This window comes from Podarcis cretensis (assembly GCF_951804945.1).
Source record: "Podarcis cretensis genome assembly, chromosome: 3".
Classification (NCBI taxonomy): domain Eukaryota; kingdom Metazoa; phylum Chordata; class Lepidosauria; order Squamata; family Lacertidae; genus Podarcis; species Podarcis cretensis.
The window spans coordinates 99913143-99934504 of record NC_137172.1 but is presented as its reverse complement, the minus strand read 5'-3'; the positions used below and the strand labels follow the sequence as shown (position 1 = coordinate 99934504).

The 21362-nt window shown below is 42.1% G+C and overlaps 1 protein-coding gene across 1 annotated transcript in view; it reads right to left on the bottom strand.

Moving 5' to 3' along the window:
* Positions 1–21362, bottom strand: part of SH3YL1 (SH3 and SYLF domain containing 1) — a 514925-nt gene that overhangs the window by 430179 nt on the left and 63384 nt on the right. The window lies entirely within an intron of this gene.

Here is a 21362-nt window from a genome sequence, read left to right as displayed (position 1 = left end):
AACTGAAACTCTGCCCCACATTTCTCTTTTTTGTTACGAGACTATGTGAGCAATAGGAAGTGTATTCAGCAGCACTGTATTAAGGGATAATGTGGCTGGGTTGGGACTGAATCTCTGGATCGGTAGTCAGTGACCCACACCTGCAGGATGCCAATGGCAACATGGACATCCCCAAACCTTACCTCTGCTTCACCCATGTCGTTTCTGGAATACGTAATGCTGCTGGGTGTCTTTCATTAAAATGCCAAAGGTTTGGGCATTACATGTATTTTCAAGTTAAAGAAATGTTTGTAGATCACCAAGATTAGCATTTGTTGTTTAACTTAGATCGATCGTATGCAACATCAAAACCCTCTTGCAAAAACAGTTGTGGTCTATGGGGGAGGGGATTGGAGCTGTATCCAATGCTATTCCTTCTTGGAATAGACCCACTGTAGTTTATACCAACAAAGGTCCGTATAGCCAACAAAGGTCCGTAAAGTTAAAGCTATGGTTTTCCTAGTAGTGACGTATGGAAGTGAGAGCTGGACCATAGAGAAGGCAGATCGCCGAAGAATTGATGCTTTTGAATTATGGTGCTGGAGGAGACTCTTGAGAATCCCACAGACTGCAAGAAGTTCAAACCTCTCCATTCTTAAGGAAATCAGCCCTGAGTGCTCACTGGAAAGACAAATCGTGAAGCTGAGGCTCCAATACTTTGGCCACCTCATGAGAAGAGAAGACTCCCTGGAAAAGACCCTGATGGTGGGAAAGATGGAGGGCACAAGGAGAAGGGGACTACAGAGGACGAGATGGTTGGACAGTGTTCTTGAAGCTACCAGCATGAGTTTGACCAAACTGCGGGAGGCAGTGGAAGACGGGAGTGCCTGGTGTGCTCTGGTCCATGGGGTCTCGAAGAGTCGGACACGATAAACCACTAAACAACAACAACAACAAGTTTATAGAAATGCCTAACTTAGGGTTATTAATTTCAATTGGTTTGTTCTGATACAACCCTAGGTTTTCACTTGAATACGCTTTGATACAGGTAGGATTTGTGTTACTTGTGGAAAATTGAAAATGTCATTTTTTAAACATGACATGCTTGATTATGTGTGAAACATGCAATTAATGTTTATGGGTGCATTAGAGTTTATTTTATTTTAATTATTTAGCTATGTATTTTAAATTCATCATTTTGCGATATTTTAAGCTATAAATGGTTTTGGGGTTTTTTCACTGAGTTGATGTGGGATACTTCCTTTTGCCTGTGTGGACAGGCTGAATAATAAATCTAAAACCTGAAAAGAAAGCAGCTAGGATCTGCTAATATCAAATAAATTTGAAAACACTCATGATCTGAGGTTGGCGAGTTTATCTCCTACGTAATATATTTAAAATAAGTGTAGACCTCATTTGCCCAGCCTCTTGCAGCTGAATATATTCTCATTATCTACCTCAATATTTCTTCAATGACTTTGACTTCTTGACCCCAATGGAGCAGTTTCCCACCCACCCCCCATATTAATTATATGGTGTCCTTGTGATTCTGTTCTAATTTTATTGCTGTTCGGTGTCATTGAAGGTTCCTTGCCTTTTATTTCTGGGAAGGGATAAAAAGATGCTCCAGTTTAGCTCAGCAAGCTTTCTCATACAAACCTCTTTAAACAGATCAATTATTTCAACCTCCCTCTGTATCATTTCAACTAGCTGCCCCAATCCAGAGTCTCATGTTTGCTCCACGAGAGTACACAGATTCCCTACTAAACCAAGTTTTCCAGTTCACTTCACTGGATAAAGTGGCTCTACAAATATAGTCCTTTAAGTTCACGCACTGAATTAAAAAGTGGTCCGTCCTTCTCTCTCAGCAGTTCTAGAAGCATCAGTTGGTTTGTACACACAGTGCTCTAGACAGGGGGGCCTATCTGTGAGCTCCACACATTGGTTAGTAGTCCTGTTCACGCAAGGATGTCTCAGCAGAAAGAAGGGCACAATGTGCCCATTTAATTTCCTGTGGCTACAAGAGATCACTAGATGGCAAAGAGGGTTACCTTACCGGTTGGTTGGTTGGAAGGAAGGAAGGAAGGAAGGAAGGAAGGAAGGAAGGAAGGAAGGTGCTTATTTTTGTTAATTTAATTAGCCACTAGGTAAAAAGGTAAAGGACCCCTGGATGGTTAAGTCCAAAGGCAACTATGGGGTTGCAGCGCTCATCTCACTTTCAGGCTGAGGGAGCTGGCGTTTGTCCACAGACAGCTTTCCGGGTCATGTGGCCAGCATGACTAAGCCGCTTCTGGAGCAATGGAACACCGTGATGGAAACCAGAGTGCACAGAAACGCTGTTTACCTTCCTGCCACAACAGTACCTATTTAACTACTTGCACTGGTGTGCTTTCAAACTGCTAGGTTGGCAGGAGTTGGGACAGGGCAACGGGAACTAACCCCGTCACAGGGATTCGAACCACTGACCTTCTGATCGGCAAGCTCAAGAGGCTCAGTGGTTTAGACCACAGCAGGAATAGGAGGGCAGCATGCAGAGAAGTTCCCTCTTTCACAGTTCCCATGAAAATTGTGCACTCAAGCTGATATTAGCCCTAAAAGCCAATTGTGCCAACAGAATTCTAACAGAGGTCTAATAGCAGCAGGAGCAGGGATTTTCAGTGGGACAGCAGTGGGGATCCCCCCCCCCCTTCAAAACTCTCTACCTGCCACAGTCTCAGCACTGCACAGTTGCCCCCAAAGCAATGATTTCTTGATTTCTTTGTTAAGTGCCTTAACACATTTAATATAACGTGGTTTGACTCCAGTTGAGAATTTTGAGTATCTATTCCAAATTAAGCGAAACAGGGCCCAATCCAGCCCAAAGATAAAACATGGTTAACTCCCACTGATTTCAACTGTGAGATTTAACCGAGTATGCTTAACTCCTCTGTTGAGATCAACGGGATTTAACCGTAGCAAGCTAATACTTGTTATTTTTATGGTACAAGTTGGTAGGAAGCACCCTTGGCCTCGCTGCCTCTATGATGTCAAACTCAAGTGTTCAGCTGTAAAACACTTCTTCTATTTAATGTGTGTTGCTTTTACATAGTGCTGCTAAAGAAAAAGCCCGCTAATGAAAAACAAGACGTTGGGGGGGAAAATATTATCTAAGGCTATTAGACATCTCTCTTTTTAAACTTTTCATTACAAATACTGCTAATTACAGGGCTTCTCTTCTTGAGAGCCCAGCTGCTGTGCCTGATTAAGAAGCATTTATAAATCAGGAAGATGGGGGTGTTCTTAGTGTTTTACTTAGGGGGGGATTCTAAAAATATTTTTTATAAAAAGAGTTAAAAAACCAAATACTTAAAAGTGCCATAGTGATGGCAAGAGAGGCTGTTGAAGTAGATATAATACGTACTCCCCATGGAAATATGGCAACCAGCATAATGCATCTCTTCACTGGAAGGCAGATAGGTTTTCCAGAGTTATTTCCAACTTTTAAAATAAATTGAGCAGGGGGGCTCTTATCCACCAACTGTGCTATTTCAAAGGTTTTTCTTCTGTGGCAGGGGCAGGGTGTGGGGAAACAATATGCATAGGAAGGTACAAAGTTGTGCTGTTCGGTATTGCAAAAAACAACAACCCCTGAATGTTTATTAACACCATTATTGACATATTATGGGTTTTTAAACACACACAAATCTTAAGAGATATAGGTGCATGTCTGAAACACAGGAGGGTGTGTGTCATGCCTGCTTTCCCCCAAAATAGCATCTCCTTTTTCCCCCAAATCAGCTTTAGAAGACAGAAGTTTTAAGGTGCATGTGCAGATAACATGGAAAAACTGAACAGATAGTCTCTGCTGTTCCCAAGTGATGTGAGACTGAAGTGTTTATATTTTCACTGAGAAATAGGTGCAAGGGTCAACCATCTATGTGTGTACACTGGCCAAAATCCACTAATCAATGTTATCTGTACTGCTTATTTACTGGACATCACTCCTATGTGGTCCCCTCTTCCTCCCTGTGTTTGACTTTTCAGAATCTTACCAGACAGCAGGATTTCCCCTCCTTGGCCAGTTGTCCAAGCCCTTCAAATACAGCAGATTGCCACATCCCATCTTCTTGTTTGACATCCACAGCTCCGTTGTGAAGTGGTGGCATTGGTGCCACCTTGGAAAAGAGGCCTCGCTGTTGTTTCTGACTGGAAGTCTTTGCGTGGTACTCTTTGAGGCTAGGGCGGCAAATTAAAAAAACTCATCCTACATAACAGGACTAGGCAATGGTTTGGACACCTCACCAGATTCATCTTCTCTAACGGTGGAGTTAAGGTCCCGGAGGACACAAGCAATTTTATCCTCAACTTTGCAAACAAGTCACAGCGAGCTACCATCGGTTAATTCTCTTCCTTTGGGACAGACTGTAAAGGGCCCCACACTACCTGGAAAAAGCTCTGCTGGATTTCACAATGAGGATGCAATGCAGGTCTTCTTTGCTGCCTTCACAGTCACTATGTAGGCTCAATTATGAGCTCTCATCAGTTGATCACATTCAACTGCATCCTTCACTTGCGCTCAAGCTGTCTCCCAGCTTGTTTCCTCATCCTAAATTCTGGAATATAGCAGAAGCCAAAGGGGCTCCACAAAGCTGGAGTATGAGATTATGTTTTCTTGAAAGTACTTGACAAACCCATGAAAGGTAGAATCTTTTATTTCTTTAAAAAAAAAGATTTGGAAGGGGAAAACAACTTACAAAAGGCTTTGATGGAAAAATCTGAATAAATTATCTAGAAGAAGGTAGGATGAAACAACACAAGCCTAAGAGATTTATAGGTCAATTTGTATTCAGCATGTTATTTCATTTTACTTCTGCATAAAACCTTTTACACAAGGAGTAGCTAAAATATCGCTATCTTCTGCTGAAGGATACCGTGCATTCAAAATCTTAAACTATAATAAAACATAGCATAGCAGTCCACTGAGCCTGTAATCTTAACTCCATTTAACTGTAAGTAAGCCCCACTGAATTCAATAGGACATACTTCAGAGTAGATACAGTGAGGATTGTGTTGTGCTTCATTTTTATTTTATTTATTTATTTATTTACTAATTCATCTTTCAGCCTCCCTGTTTATATACAGCCTAGAACAGGCTTCCTCAACCTCGGCCCTCCAGATGTTTTTGGCCTACAACTCCCATGATCCCTAGCTAGCAGGACCAGAATTGTAGTCTCAAAATATCTGGAAGGCCTAGGTTGAAGAAGCCTGGCCTAGAACCCAAAATAGAACCAAACTCATAATCCAGTGAAATATACTCAGAGTCCTTTAGTGACTTCATGCTCTTTATTGCAGCTTGTATTAATAATAATAATAATAATAATAATAATAATAATAATAAATTTTATTTATATCCCGCCCTCCCCAGCTGAAGCCGGGCTCAGGGCGGCTAACAATAATCAAATAATAAAACAGTGATTGAATTGCCCTCCCCAAACCTAAGGCTTTTATAGACATTATTTACATAACGAGTCCCGTCTGATTGGCTGATTCTGCTTCCCTCCTGGAGCCTGATTGGTCTTTTCCTGCAGGCCAATCAGTTGTTGCATTCTATGATCCTACCAGCCTGACAGGCTGATTAACTTCCTCCTGGAGCCTGATTGGTCCTTTCCTCCAAGCCAATCAGTTGTTGCATTCAAGGATCCTACTTGCCTATTGTTCTAGGATCCAAGCTTAGCACATAACCCCATGTTCCATACCTGGGCTTATAACAAGTTTTTCTGGGTGCATCCATGCTCATTTACACACCTTTCTGCCAGTCTGTATACCAGTCTGCCTTATCTGTCTAAGCAAGCACCCGGCATTCTGCAACACTGAAATTGACAACACTGAACTAGACAGAACACAGAGAACAGTTACACAGATAGAGGCTGACTCAGATCTCAGTGACTTTATATCCCACTTTACAGGTCAAGAAAAACATCCACTACCACTGCAAGCAGGCAAAACCTGCTCTTGCAAGAGTTTTACCATGACACTGAGTATTACCATGTTTGTGTGTTCAGACCCAGAGAACTCCCCCCTAAATAAATTCACACTTGACTCAAATTTTAGTTTGGTTCTTGGCAGAATTTAGGCCACACCTTTATTGATTACAGAAAAGTGAGTGGTTGTATAGGCTCTCTACACCGTTGTATAGGCTCTCTACACCGTTACAGTTAGCGCTGAGCCAGAGCTCTATCATAGGTCAGCCAAGGGTGAACACCTGAGGTAGGTGAAAAGCCCGGGAACAGACTCTGTTCACGCTCCCAGATGCTCCCCTGGATTCAGGCATTGGCACAACCCCCTCTCAGGGGCTGACCAAACCAAGTTGAGTCCCTGGATTCCTTTAACGGAATACCCTTCACATAGGGATGGAAAGACCATTCTCCCATCCCTATCACATGAACCAGAGCCTATCTGCAACCTTACAGGTTGTGATGATTTGCCATGCGGCTGGTGAAACCCAAATGGCACCAGCCAGTCAGCCAAGTGGGGGAAATTCCTGCCGTGCCCCTGTCCCAACGACAGACAACACACAACGGCATAGCAAGGTCAGGTGCACAGCCCTAAATATAAGGAGAGGTGGGCGGGTGTTCCGAATGCACAAGCCGAAAGAAAATCTCTGGGTCACGTGCTAGGGATTAAATAGGTCCCTCAAACCATTTCGTCTGCACCCCTTTGGCCAGGTTACACCCAGCAACGAGGGACCTACCAATAAGGTGTTGTGGCTATCCAATAGACCCACCCACAACCAGGAGGTCAGTTTCCAGGTCTCATCGTAACACATGCCCTCTTTTAGGGAGGACACAATTTAGCACTGGAAAAACAACAACATCAAAAATCTAAATAGCAGGTCTCACCATGAACAGTTATTCAGAGCTGAATAAGGAAAATGATCATTCTGATATTAATCTGCCATGATCAATAGCACCTCATGTGGCAGGGCAGAGCTGCAGAGCTACCTTTCTGTGACTAGTATTGCTGCAGCTTACCTGAATGGGACAGGGCAGGATGGCGGGGTTTGTTTTTATAATGTACCTGTAAATGCACCTGCCCAGTAAGCAGAGAGTCTTATTCTATATTATACTGAACTGCTCAGCAAGTAGCCCAACAATTTGGGTATCTCCATGAGGCTGTCAATTACTGAAGCTAAAACTACCTATCTTTCCATCTAAAACTTGGATTGCGATGGAAGAATGAGACAGCTTCAAGTGGTATCAGAGGTCCACGAAAATGAGGTCAGGTGTTTAATGTTGCTCACCTGAGTTATATATATATAACACCTGCTTAATTCATTGAACTCTCTGCCTACTGAGTCTTTGTTTTACTTTGCTATTTTTTTATATCTCTGACTATTTTAGACGTAACCTTTCTCCCACCTTTATTTCTTACGTGGTTTAAATGTCCCACCAGTGCCAATGTTCCCTGCTTTCTGAAAGAACAACTGCAAGAAATGCTTACAAGTTTTTTCACATACACTTTCAGTATTGTTTTTTAAGGTTACAGCCTTGTTTACCGGTACTAAAATCAATAGGAAAATTTCATAAAGCCTCAGTTGGGATTGTCCGTTGATGTACTTTGGCGTAGGCCTTATGGATCTGCCTCTGGCTCTCAAATTGTACCTGACATTTCTTTCTAGAAAGTTTTCGGGTTGTGAATTCTGGTAAACTGAAATGTGCTGGGCTTACAAAAGTTCTTAATCTCTCTCCTTTTTAATAACTTTACAAAAAATAAATAAAGCTTGTGGCATGCTGATATTTCATTTTCTCACATTTTGATTATAACTATAGACACCGTACCTACGCTTCAGTGCTTAGATAACGTATTGCAGTTTACTTCTCAGTGTGGTTTTTCAGAATTTCGATTTCCCCCCCCACACACACCCCCAAATGGATTTTCTATTACTGTTATCAGTTGTTAGTCTCCCACCTAGACCTTAAAGGTGGGGTCTAGGAGCTTCATCCAGCCCAAGCAATTTCTTTCTGGCACATCAGAATTTGGCAGAGGCAACCAAAAATGTAAGCGGGGAATTAAACAAGGCATGGCATTTGGGTGGGTGGAGCCTAGCATCCTGGCATATGCAGGTCACCCCTACCTCAGTCATCGTATCAACTGTCTGATGAGCACAGAAAGGCAGACTACTGCATCTCCCCTCATCAGCTGCACATAGAAGAAGAAAAGTGTTTGGCTTTGATTACCCACTTTATCACTACCATAAGGACTCTCAAAGCAGCTAACATTCTCCTTTCCCTTCCTCCCCCACAACAAACACTCTGTGAGCTGAGTGGGGCTGAGAGACTTCAAAGAAGTGTGACTGGCCCAAGGTCACCCAGCAGCTGCATGTGGAGGAGCGGGGAATCGAACCCAGTTCACCAGATTACGAGTCCCTCCTCTCCAGTTCATGACATGTAGCCACCATGCATTGAAAGCAAGAGGCATAGCTTTTTGCTACACTAAATGCAACAGGCATAGCTTTTGGTAAGGCATAGCTTACTAGAATTGCCTCAGATGGAATTTTTTTCAATGGAATAGTTCATATGTTATAAGTCACTATGGTATGGAATCAGTAGATACATGCATATGTGTGAATGTCTCAAGTGTCCTGAATATTTGCTTCTTATATGTGTCAGTAAGGACACAGAACTTTTTTTTACTAATATTGGGACTTTCTGGGAAAGGCTACTTAGGACAGCTGTAGGTATCGCCAATATGAAACAAAAGCCATCTCTTTAAATATCCCAATCACACATCGTGGAGTGTCTGATTTTAAAAGTCTGTCACCAAACGGATTCCCCCATCCAGATTCCACTACCAGAAATGTGCCTCTCTGAGAGAATATCACTTCAGAGAACAGACTTTAGGGAGATAAGCTACAGGTGGAAGGAGGGTTCAAAATCTCCATTGCACATATCACATTTGCTTGGGGGGGGGTTGGAGTATATTTCTCTCTCTCTCTCTCTCTCTCTCTCTCTCACACACACACACACACACACACACACAAGTTTAAGACACAGTTGGGAAAACACTGCTTTTAAAGAGATGGGTTAGCTACTGTCATCATGAAATAGTTTGGCTGTAAGACTTTTCAATAGTACCTAAGCCCACAAAGATGTGAGGCAGAATATGAATAACTCTGAATGCATGGTAAGCAGATTGTGAATTGGATGGCAACCCAAAACAAAATGTGCAGGGGAGAGGCCGTGATTGTTTGTTCCTGTGAAAGTCGCAGGTCTGAAACGAAGGCCTGATATGTAATTGTAATGTGTGGGGAATGGAGAATAAATTTGCACAACAAGAGGGTTTGTAGTACTTGGAGCGTGTATATGTTCCCTAATTAAATGGTTGTGTGAATACAGGCCCCTACTGTTAGTTTTAATTATAACATTTGGTGTAAACGAAGGGAAAGGTTAGCAATTTAATTTAATTCAACAACTTGTTCCATCTTGCATATCACTTGCTGACAAGTGACATTGTTCCTTGTTACTTCCCTGCGTTTAGAGGTTGTAAAGAATGCCACAAACAAAAAATCTACAGGAAGGGCTATAGCCCATCCTCCTACACAGAAGATGCTTAAATGCAGTTGGAGGAAAACCGAATGAGGCATAAGGAGCTGGACTGCAGCAGGACTGCAGCCAAGCTCACTTTCAGTGGTCTGCTCATACAGTGATGCAAGTGTCCAATATCTTTAGGAATCATCTGTTCATTCTCCCTTTTAGTACTTCTTGCTTTCTGATAGGCAGAGCATCAATGAGGCAATATCCCTTTTGACAATTTCTCATTTCAGCAATTAAAATTAACCAGCTCAGTGGTCTGCACTGTACATTATGGGGAATTTCCCAAAGGTTTTAGTCAAGAATCAATCAACTTTTCCTTCAGTTGTGGTATTTTCATTACAAGACCAAAATATTGCCTACACAATCTTTCTTCCACACACACACACACACACACACACACACACACACACAGTATATGTGTGTGTGTGTGTTCTGCCCTTATATCACTCAATAAAATTAGTCATTAGAGATTGTCATGTGTGTATATATATATATATATATATATATATATATATTAAGGTAGATAAACAAAGATGCTAAAATACATGTCTATATATGCCTCCCCCCTTCCTCTCCAGTGCTTTTTCTGAGAACACTTTCTTGCAGCCAACCCTGGCAGTTTAGATGAGAAAAAAGTTCCCTCGGCAGTTTTTCTGACAAGCCAGACTTATCCAGAAGGTGGCACGTGAATGGAAAAGCCTTTGCTGTGTTGGCCACCCTGTGTCAGGGGCTGGACTGAGGAGGAATGGTGCCCCCCTCCTTCTCATGAACCTTCCCGAGAACAGGAGGATAGTATAGATTTAGAACAGTGGTTTGCAGAAGGACATAGTTCAGAGCATAGCTGTCAACCTTCCCTTATTTGGTGGGAAACTCCCTTATTCCAGCGCCGTTTCCCGCTGCTATGCCAGATTGTTGATATCCCGTAAATTTCCCGGATTTCAAAGGAAGCAGCTCCTCTCCCTCCCTGCCGGCCAGGGAGGCTCCTCAACTGTGTTGCTCAGCTGCGTTGCTCACCAATAAGGAGTCTGAGAATGACCAGGGGGTGGAGCTTGCATGCCTTGTGCCAATCAAATCAGCCGCGTTGCCTGGGGACTCACCTTTGCTTCAGCGCTTCCCAGCGGAGAGGTGACAGTGTGGTTTTCCTTGGTGTTGTATCCCTTTGCTGGGTTGCTGTGCTGTGGGAACCACTGTGTTAGGCTTCGTTTGGCTGCTGGCTGGGCTTTCTGCCTTTGGGCCTTTGGCTCGGAGGGGCTCTACTCTGTGTGTGTGTGTGTGTGTGTGAGAGAGAGAGAGAGAGAGAGAGAGAGAATGTGTCACTTAAGCTGATAGTAGGAATGCTGTAGCTTCACACACTTACCTTCACACAATGTGTAATTAACTTGGGGGATTTTTTTACCACAGGATGTGGTAAGGTCAGTACTTTAGATTTACAAGGGGATCTGAGAGATGAATGGGAGATACAGTTTGTCAGTATTAATGGACAGCTAAATAGAAACTTAACCCCAAAAGTTAGGACCAAGATTCAAATCCTGACTGGGTAACCTTGCTCACTAGTAACATTGAACCATGAGAACGAGATGGTTGGACAGTGTTTTTGAAGCTACCAGCATGAGTTTGACCAAACTGCAGGAGGTGGTGGAAGACAGGAGTGCCTGGGACAGGTGAGGCTGCTGATCCCTTATTTTAAAATCTGAAAGTTGACAGCTATGGTTCAGAGAATGTGGAGGGGGAAAGCTGGGAAATATTGGAAAAGGAAGCAGAAACACCGGGGGAGACACAGCTGACAGACTCTGTGTCTTTGGAGAGCATTCCTGAGGCCCCCTGGCCCAGGACTAGACGTGCAGTGGGAGTAGCTGAACAGAAAGCTCAGAGACTGAAAGTCCAACCGGTGCAGGAATGATGTAGGATAAGAGAAATGAAGGGGGGGGGGTGTGGAACTTTACTTGGAGCAGTGCCATTAATAGGGAGGCTGCATTCCTTCATCATTCTCCGTGAATTATTGAAGAAATTGCTTGGTGAGAACTTTTATCGTTTCTCTGATTCTGGGCTGCCACCTTGGGAGAGATCTGGTTCCCCGAAGCCTTGACAGAGCCTTGACACCCTAAAATGTCATCCTGAGGTTCTCTAGACTAGGTGTGGTGAACCTGTGGTCCTACTGATACTATTGGTCGGCAACTTCTATCAGCTTCAGCCAGCATGGCTGGTGATCAGAGATGCTGGAGGTTTTAACAGTCCAGCATCACCTGCTCTAGACCTATGGAAGTTACATGAGTGTGGTGATAACCTCCAAATTCTTCCAAAGGGTAAAAGAAATGTTTCAAAAAATATTCTCAGTGAAGAGAAAAAAGGAAGCAACATTACTAGAAACTTGAAACTATGTTTTCCACTCTCTTTTCATTAATACAGATGTTTAGTGGAAGTTCAGATGCTGCTGCTTATTTATCTTAGGACTCAGCTAGACTGATAAAGAAAAAGCGGTTTATATGCATTGTATGTGCAATATACAGTGGTACCTCGGGTTAAGAACTTAATTCGTTCTGGAGATCTGTTCTTAACCTGAAACTGTTCTTAACCTGAAGCACCACTTTAGCTAATGGGGCCTCCTGCCGCCGCCGTGCGATTTGTGTTCTCATCCTGAAGCAAAGTTCTTAACCCGAGTTACTATTTTTGGGTTAGCAGAGTCTGTAACCTGAAGCGTCTGTAACCCAAGGTACCACTGTAACATTGTGCCACCAGATGGCGGCATGGAGTCCCATTTTTCTCTACCTGTTTTCCCTGTTTAAATTTACAACACTTTAAACTGAAACGCTTCTTTGATGTGCCTAGATCCAACCTTAGTCACTATAGTAAATGGATGTCAGAATCAGTGTCTTGGAATAGGCACCCAATGCACTGAAAATTGATGGTAAGATTCTTCTGTTTACACATCCGTATATAAATATGCACTCAAAGTCTTTTGGAATTATTTATCCTAGAAACATTTGGCTTCAAATAATAAATAAGGACCATTTCTGTAATGTATTCAGGTGACCAAAAGATTCTGATTTTTTTTAATCAAATGGAAGTCTTATATTAATTTTTAAAGGGTTTTTGTTTTGTTTTGGGTACATAATCCTGAACAAATATTTCAGAAATCAAAGTTGATTTCAGTTTCAGCATCACCCTGTATATATTTACTCAGAAGTAAACCCCTATGAGGTAGTTCAATGGCAGTTACTCCCAAACTGTATACATAAGATTGCCACCTGTCATCATATTTGTAGATTTCATATATGTGTTTTTAGAAGACATCTAACTGGTTGATAAGTAAAATAACTGTAAGCTATTGAGTCTGCAATCCTATGTGCCAGGGTTTGGGGAACTTCTGGTTGTCTAGATTATAACTCACTTTAGCTGCAGCCAACAGGACTAGTAGTCAGGAATGATGGGGGTGATAGTTTAGCAACCTGTGGAGAGCCTAGATTCTGGTGTCCCCTCCCCCCCCCCATACTTCTCCTTTCGAAACATATAGTGTTAACATTTAAATATCTGGTGCTTGTGTCTCTTAAAGACCCAGCCACTGAGCAGAAGAGTGGACACCTAGAAATTTTACCGTTTTTGGAGCTGGCATCAAATACCTAGATATACCTGTGATATAAACAGAGCAGCTGTTTACCAGCTCCATCTGGTACTTAGGCTGAGACCCTATCTGCCTGCGGACTGCCTCACCAGAGTGGTGCATGCTCTAGTTATCTCCCGCTTGGACTACTGCAATGCGCTCTACGTGGGGCTACCTTTCAAGGTGACCCGGAAACTACAACTAATCCAGAATGCAGCAGCTAGACTGGTGACTGGGAGTGGCCGCCGAGACCATATAACACCGGTCTTGAAAGACCTACATTGGCTCCCAATACGTTTCCGAGCACAATTCAAAGTGTTGGTGCTGACCTTTAAAGCCCTAAATGGCCTCGGTCCAGTATATCTGAAGGAAGGTCTCCACCCCCATCGTTCTACCCGGACACTGAGGTCCAGCACCGAGGGCCTTCTGGTGGTTCCCTCACTGCGAGAGGCCAAGTTACAGGGAACCAGGCAGAGGGCCTTCTCGGTAGTGGCACCCTCCCTGTGGAATGCCCTCCCACCAGATGTCAAAGAGAACAACAACTACCAGACTTTTAGAAGACATCTGAAGGTGGCCCTGTTTAGGGAGGTTTTTAATGTTTGATGTAGTACAGTATTTTAATATTTTTTTTGGAAGCCGCCCAGAGTGGCTGGGGAAGCCCAACCAGATGGGCTGGGTATAAATAATAAATTATTATTATTATTATTATTATTATTATTATTATTATTATTATTATATTTCAGTTCTGCTTATACCAAAGTGAGATGAACCAAAAAAAAGGACTCCAGGGTGTCTCTGAATGACAGCCAATTTATAAATATGACTCTGCGGGTCACAGAGCTGCTGAGCTCTAGCTCTATGGATGCAGGAAAAAACAATGTTAGGGCTTGGCCCCGTCTTGCCCTAGTGACCAATCTCCCCTGTGTATCATTAAACCATAGTTTAGACTTATGACTGAACACAGCCATTGTGTTTTCTTGTTGATCTCCTTCACTGTTGAATCTGACCTCTTTCCAGCAATTGGCTTGGCAAAGTGGTATGGCAGCAATGGGAGGGGAGTGGGAAGAGCAAGCATTGGGGAAAGGCAATTCATCTCTCTGCAAACGAGAAAGGATGCTTTATGTAGTGCACCCAGCTAAATGGCAGAGACAACTGTCTTGAAAGGCAAATCAATCACAAGAAGGTATGTAAATGGAGTACTTAAAATAACATTAAAAATGTAAGGGTCATTTATGGTAAATCTATATATAAACTAATGCTCGAATGCTTACAGTAAATTTTTTGGTAATTTACATTGCAAATACCAACCTTTAAACCAAGATTTAATCCAGCGGATTATAATAGGCGAGTTAACAATTCTCTGAAACACAAAACATATATTTGTTTCAAATTAATTCAGCTGCTTGCACTGAACGGAATAATATAGAATGAGTAACAATGAATGATGATGAAAAATCCAAATTATATCATGTAATGAATTGCAACCCTGCCAGGAGGAACAAAGGAAAACACTCAATGAATTTTAAAGAGATGTGGCTGGTTTGTTGTTGTTTTTTTGAAAGAAAGTGTGGCAAATACAAAACAACATAAATGTCCTGATTTATTTCGGGGCATAGTGCTCAGGGATGTAAGTTTCCGCATGCATATCCTCAGTTGGATTGGGGTGTGCAAATACAGAGCTGTATATGCAGAAGACAGGGATTCCTGTGCAGAAAATTCACCCTTTAGCTATTCAGGTGGAATTCTATCTTTTTAAATAATAATAATTAATTAAGGCTTTTCCATAATACAATAAGATAGAAGAAACTAATGCAAATAAAAACAAGGCCTCTGAGCTCATCAGCCAAAAAGGACTCTTCACACTGCTCAACAAAATAGGAGGCCCACCTAAGCTTCACAAGATGTTAATGTCCTTCCACCAAAACAGGTGTGGCAGAATCCAGTATGACGACTCATCCTCAGATGCCTTCGCTAGAAAGAGCAGTGTGAAACAGAGCAGCGTTTTCGCCCCAACTCTCTTTGGCCTATTCAGCTCTCTTATGCCTTCAGCTCAACTGCAGACAGTGTGTACTGTTGGGATACTGCCAGGGAGAGGGAGGCATCAGGCAGGCCTCAAAGTCGTCTCCAGACGATCACCGGTCTCTCATGGAACAGCATCAGTCAATTAGCGACATGAGCCTCAGAGACATCCCAAGACTTGTGCACACCCTTTCAGCAGAGTCTCCACAACGAAAGGATGAACAGGAGAACATATTTACAGCTTTATTCAACGTAGATCAGAACAAAGGAAAAACATGACTGCTGGCCTCCGTGTCCAGGAAAACAGCCGGTACAAAAGCTATATACAAAACAGAAGTTCTCAGTGAGAAGCTGGAAGTCAACAGGAATGTGATACACAACAGCCTGTTCCCTTTTTTAAAGGTGGAATGGAACTATATCCTAACATGTACTTCCATTCAAAGAGTGACGGGGGTCTGCTCAACCTGGCAGATCTCTGTGCCAAGACAAAAGTTTTGGAGGTCCTTATCTGAGAGAAGTAGTTTGCAGAGGACACAGCCTTGACAGTGCATTCCAAGGATGCTCTACAGAGGTCCCTCAACAGTTTTGCTGAAAACTGTGGGGAGTTTGGCACTGACAACCCACACTACGCCACTGCTTAACCATATTGTGCTTTATATGCTGTAATTCATCCTTGCACTTTCTGGCAAAAGGCAGGTAAAAAATAATACTACTACAGCTACTACTAGCAGCAGCAGCAGCAATAACAACATGTTGCAACTAATTAGGAAATCTGAATCTATTGAATGTCTGCCAGGACATTTACTATACCTGATGCTCTGTAGAATTTTGATTCTAGTGGGGGGAAATTGCTGATTTATTGCAGTTCCTAACAGTTGAAGCAGAACTTTTTAAAAAAGGGCACACCACAGTTAATGGTGGGGGAAGGGAGTTAAAATCTGAGTTTTCATTTCCACTGAAGATCACCATCCATAGGATTTCCATACTTCTAGCCAGCATATGGTGGTATCTCTGTGGGTTAAACCACAGAGCCTAGGACTTGCTGATCAGAAGGTTGGTGGTTCGAATCCCTGCGACAGGGTGAGCTCCTGCCAACCTAGCAGTTTGAAAGCACGTCAAAGTGCAAGTAGATAAATAGGTACCGCTCCGGCGGGAAGGTAAATGGCATTTCCGTGCACTGCTCTGATTCGCCAGAAGCAGCTTAGTCATGCTGGCCACATGACCCGGAAGCTGCACACCGGCTCCCTTGGCCAACTAAGCAAAATGAGTACTGCAACCCCAGAGTCGGCCACGACTGGACCTAATGGTCAGGGGTCCCTTTACCTTTACCTCAGACTTTTAGCTTCTTCTGCTTTTATATTTAAGTTATATGTTATATGTTGGGGGGAAATATAATTTTTAAACACTGTTGTTGTTTCATCTCTCTGACATTTGGATGGCTTCTATCAAGAAATCCTCCATACCCAACTGCATACTGATTAAAAAAATAATTCATCTTGAGTTTAAGAAGAGCTGCCTGCTCTTCTTTTCCCTTTCAAGTTCTTCCTTCATTTGTGCTGTAAATTTGATAAATAAATAAATAAATAATAGATTTTGCAGTATTGTTCTCTCAGTAGGGTACATTTTAAAGTCAATGATACAATGACTTTTTCCAGTCCAACAAAGGGCACACCTCATCAGTGTTCTTGGCTTTTTGGAATAATTTCAACCTCCAAAATGATAGGTTTAACTGTTTTTTTCCAACAGCAACAGTTTGGAACGAATTCCATCAGTGCTCTAGGCAAAAAAGTTAAACTTCTGTAACTAGACCAGTTTTACTGAATTTCTCACAAATATGGGCATCAGATATGGACCTTAACAAAGGTGATACTTTGTGCGAACTTTCATACTCATATGAAAAATCATATTGGTCTAATAAAGAACATAAGACCACTGAAAATGCATTCCATGTTTATAAAACTTCTGCGGTTCCATAATTCAATGAATGTATGCTGATCCAATTCCTTATTTCCCCCCCCGAATTTTAAAACTGTATGAGAACTGAACAATAAGATCAGAAAGAATAATGTGTGCTACTAGGCTTTGATAAATGGAATGGAATTATTAAAGAGGCACTGAAAATTTCCTTTTATTTGCTATTCTCTTTCTACATGGCTTAACATTAAGTAGAAAATACCCAGTATTTTGCAGACTATAAAAGTCAGCAATAAAATGGTGCTTTTCTGTAAATTGTTCACATTTACAGTTGTATTAACCAAGCAGGAGCTGTTTCAAATGTAAGTATCATGATTGTTCTTCCAAAGAGAACAGATGTGGAGAGTGGTCCAAGATGTTTACATTTTAATATGAACCTACCTAATTGATCCTTCCCAAAACAAGAAGCACAGTGAAATACAGGCCTCCTTTATAAGTTCCTCTTCTCCAAGTTTTGCAATGCAGTTCCCAACTTTAAAAAAATGCACATAATAGGAGAAAGCATGCAGAAAATTGCATCTATTAGTGAACATATAAAACAAAAATTAAATTAGGGGATATTACTGCAAAAATGTATATGTTAATTAGGCAAAATTGCATACACAAATGTATATACTGTATCGGGAGAAATGGGAACTGAAATGCTGATGAGTTTTGATGAGAACTTTTTTCAAGAAAAGCAAACTGATGCAGAAACGTGTAGAACCAACCTTAAGACTGAGAAACTGAAACTGACAGATTCATCCAGGCGAGTTGCCTATTGAGGATTGATCCCTATTTGTTTGTGCAAAGCTTGCAAAGAGGTCCACAGCGGTTCTGAATTGTTTGCATGGAGGTTTTTCAACAGCCATTATTTAATGCTCATTCATCTTGATTACATGTCCAGAGGTTATATGACTTCCCATCATCCAATTCCTAGGCACACTGTCTAGTGCAGGGGTCGGCAACCTAAGGCCCATGGGCCAGAAACGGCCCATGGGGGTCATTTAACCAGCACATGGACCCCCCTTCTGGCTCTGAGCTTCTGCGATTCTATGGTTCCATGACCAAAGCAGGGCAGGATACACTACAAGAAGACACTGTTGCTTGAAATAAAGCAAAGGAGAGATAATAGTTTGTGCAATCAGGCCCACAAACAAAAGTGCTTGGAAGAAGAAGGGTGATGGGTGGGACAAACTGGGGACTATACAAATCACTCTAGTTATTACTGTTTTGAGGACAGACTCACAAAAACAGCATCGTGAGTCTGCTATAAGTATACACATATATGATTCCCTGTACCCCCAGGATCCATTAATCTGTAACAAAAATTAAAAACTACCTAATCACCATTGTAGTGGAAATTCAACCTTTTCAGGCTGTGGAGTTTTGGGCCCCACATTAGTGAGGTATATTTATAGTGCAGACCTTGAAGTATTACTGTTGACATTTCATAGAGTTTACATTTATCAAAATAAATGATACAGGTTTTCTGTCTGAAAATAACTTACCCTTTGAATAATTCAGAAGTATTTAGAAAGTTCCCTAAATATCGTAAAGATTTATTTTTTTTGGGGGGGGGGACTTATTTGTTGTTAGCTGCTACTCATCTGCTGTTTAAGAGTTTCTCTTTGCAAAATTATCTGCTCCGGTTTCCTTTTACATATAGCTACCAATATCCAGCATGGATGAATGTAAAGCGAATGAAACTTCCACATAAAATCTGAACACTGTAAATGTCAGAAGCTTCCAGGCTATATAAGAAATGCAAACCAATTTTCACTGAATTGTATTAACATTTTAATTAAAAATGATATAGATAAGATTCTCTCTGTGTGCGCATGTGTATGGACACACACATGCACATGTTGCTCTTATTTTTCCTTTCTTGTGACCAACTGTTGAGAAGTTTTTAAATTAAAAAGTAAATAGTATAGAAAATTAATTACTGTTCTACTTATCTCCAAGACATTTTCCATTGAAGCCCTTTGTTATTATAGCAGAATTTAATATGACCTTTATTTTTCCTATTTAAATTTTATTGACATTTCTGTTTTTTTTTTCTTTCTTTTACTCATAAGAATTATGGCATACTGATAAAATGGTAAAAAGGGAAATGTTACAAGGCAGCAGAGGCCTAAAAGTTTGGGGAAAGAGCACCATAACCGTTCAACTTCAGGTTATGGAAATATAAGCAAATTTGCAACTCCAGAGGCACTGATGGTTTTGGTTATGGCTTCTGTTGGAAGCTTTTAGCACTGTAATCTCTAACCTGCTATTTAAACACAATAAAGTTTAAAAGGCTATTTGCGTGTTTAGCAAAAGGTCTGAAGATATGTTTATGCCCTTTAAGAGAAACTGTAACGAGATGCAGGCTGTCTGGTGCCTATTTTGCATGCTCAGATAAACACTTCCGTGATTCTGCATATTAATTAGATTTTCCCGTAAAACCTACATGGGTATGTCTTTGCTCCTAAACATAAGCTCCAGGACATATGGAGAGATCATTGCTGTTTAGGTTGTTGGACTTGTGAAAGCCTTCCATGTGTGTTGGATTTATTTCTTCTGGCGTAAAAGTTATGAGAAGGATTTGTGGCATTATCTCACACTCATCATCTCAAAATTGTAGAGCAGGTCTCTTGGGTATTGCATCTCACGCTATACCATGATCTATATCATAGCGCATTTTCTTTTTGTTGAGAAGAGCATGCATGCTGAGAGCTTTACATTTGCACTAAGATCGATTATCTACCGCTGATTATCTACCGCTGTCATAGTGAAACCATGTGGTGTGGGAGCAGGCAGTGATTCAAGACCAGGAGTCTCATGTTGGAGCAGATTAGGCCACAGCTTTATTGAGTACATCAGAACAGCATTGGGTGTGTACCAACCCATCTGCTGGCTGATATGCTGTCGGCTGACAGCCAGGATTGACTTGTTGTTGTGGTCCCCACACGCCATGGACCACTTCCGGCAGACCTCACCTGGCCATCGGTAAGGGGCATTTTGACCTCTCAGCTCCCAAGCTGGGCTTCTGGGCAGCAAGCACCATCCTCCAGGATCCATTAAGAGGATCATGAGGATGGGGTAGGGTGTCCCTCCTCTGTCCCTCCCTACTACTACCAGTGTGGTGTAGTGGTTAAGAACGGTAGTCTCGTAATCTGGTGAACCGGGTTCACTTCCCTGCTCCTCCACATGCAGCTGCTGGGTGACCTTGGGCTAGTCACACTTCTCTGAAGTCTCTCAGCCCCACTTCCTTCACAGAGTGTTTGTTGTGTGGGAGGAAGGGAAAGGAGAATGTTAGACTCCTTAGGGTAGTGATAAAGTGGGATATCAAATCCAAACTCTTCTTCTTCTACTAAGGATCCAGCCCACCAAAAGAGAGTTGTGATGATTGCTATGAGGTAAGCAAAAAAGACACAGTACCCAGCTAACTTGCCTGAAGGTTGCATTCATCCTGAGCCCTGACAACAGTGACTAACTGTTGCCCGTAGCAATGCTGGAGTCCTCTCCAAAACAAAACCTTGGCATTAGAAGGTGGGTGGGTGTGAAATTTGGGTGAAGAGTGCAGTGCTGGAGCCAGGCATGTCCACCTTTGATACTCCAGAGGCTGACCTGAAGAGTGGAGTCTGGCCCATCCCTAAGTCCCAGCATGAACACTGAATGGCTCCCAAGATCTCATTTCAAATCTCGTCCTCCTGTGTGTCCTTGAAGCACTTCCCGCCATGGGAGGATTGAGATGCCAGCTGCTTCCCACCCCACTTGCCAATAAAATATATATATGCACATGAGATCTGTTGCACCTGAGTTTTTGATAGATAGCTGTTGTACAGAAAGAAAAGCACTCATGTTGTGCTTTTTGTCTTTGTCCCATGACTATACACATGATCCTCATACTACTTACTGATCAGAACTGAAATGCTAATTATTATTTCAGTCATTTTGCAAGCACGGAAGTATTTATTTATTTTAATCTGCTTGACAGAAACACTGATATCATTGTTCCTCTGAAATAAGTACAAATGCACATTCAGAGACTCCCTGCTACATAGGCTTGCCTTACTGCACACACAGATTCTTGAAATGTGTGCCTGCTTCCCCTGCAGTGCTCAGGAAGTGACAGAGTAGAAGAGCCTATGGAATTTCTTCTGCCTGCAACAGCTACAGCGTGAACAATCTGCTGCCTCGAGGCTTTTCATTGCCTCTTCTTTCCCCTCTTTATTTCCTGTCGCTCCTGATCC